Genomic DNA, 899 nt, shown 5'->3' with positions numbered 1-899 from the left:
ATGTATATATATGTAACATCACAAAAACACACAGACATAACAAAGTGTGGCTTTCACTAGTCCGGCATTCATTAATCCGGGATAATGTTATGAATCCACCGGTCATCAGTTTGTGTCTCTTTCTATGTTTACTACCGCATCTGACTTAAAGTTAATGCAACTACAATACTTTGGATAACTGATATTCAAACTCCTCAACATGCCCCATTCAAGCCCAGTAAAATTAAACAAAGCGTTTCATTGGTTCGGAAACTTCGCTACTCTGGAACATTTTTAGACCTAAGGTTTTAAGACAAGTCAGGATCAGTCTGTACCATCAATCTTAAAACTGGATCTATACATATCATTGTAATTCGTGTTGCTTTATTATACTTTTCCTAACTAACATTGCACCAACAGCAACATAATTATCAACACTTCTTTAGTGACGCGTATTCCCTAACCCCATTACGTAATGACTGCAGAACCTCTCGCGTATAAGACAAGCAAATATTGAATTACAAAGAGAATTGAGCCAGCGCTCTCTTTATCTCGCTCAAAATCAAGTGAATTCCTCGCGCTCTCTGTCTCTGACGTCACCATACGCATCAGCCAATAAACATTGAGGCTCAGGATCAGTTAATTGGAAGACAGTGAATAGATACAGATCAATATTTCAGCTGGAAATTACAGTACGTATAAAAAAAATCGTGAAAGTCAAGAGTGATCATTAAATTCATTCAGACGGAAAATGTTTATGATCTAAGTACTTCATATCTGAATTAATGAAATACTTTATGAGATGATTAATGAGATAGTATAAAGTGTAAGGTTGTGAACAAAAGACTTTATTTTATAAGCAAAATTGTTCGACGATGAAAAACTGGATTAGAAGATTTGAGTATTTCCGCACTTCTAAT

General features: G+C 35.3%; 1 protein-coding gene across 1 annotated transcript in view; it reads left to right on the top strand.

The window, feature by feature from the left end:
* The window catches only part of LOC119593589, a 45,557-nt gene that overhangs the window by 13,224 nt on the left and 31,434 nt on the right, over positions 1-899 (top strand). The gene's annotated exons all lie outside the window — the stretch shown is intronic.

The sequence above is a fragment of the Penaeus monodon genome, chromosome 32, assembly GCF_015228065.2.
Source record: "Penaeus monodon isolate SGIC_2016 chromosome 32, NSTDA_Pmon_1, whole genome shotgun sequence".
In the NCBI taxonomy this organism is placed as follows: Eukaryota; Metazoa; Arthropoda; class Malacostraca; order Decapoda; family Penaeidae; genus Penaeus; species Penaeus monodon.
Note: the sequence above shows the minus strand (reverse complement) of the source record. Positions and strands in the feature narration are given on the sequence as shown.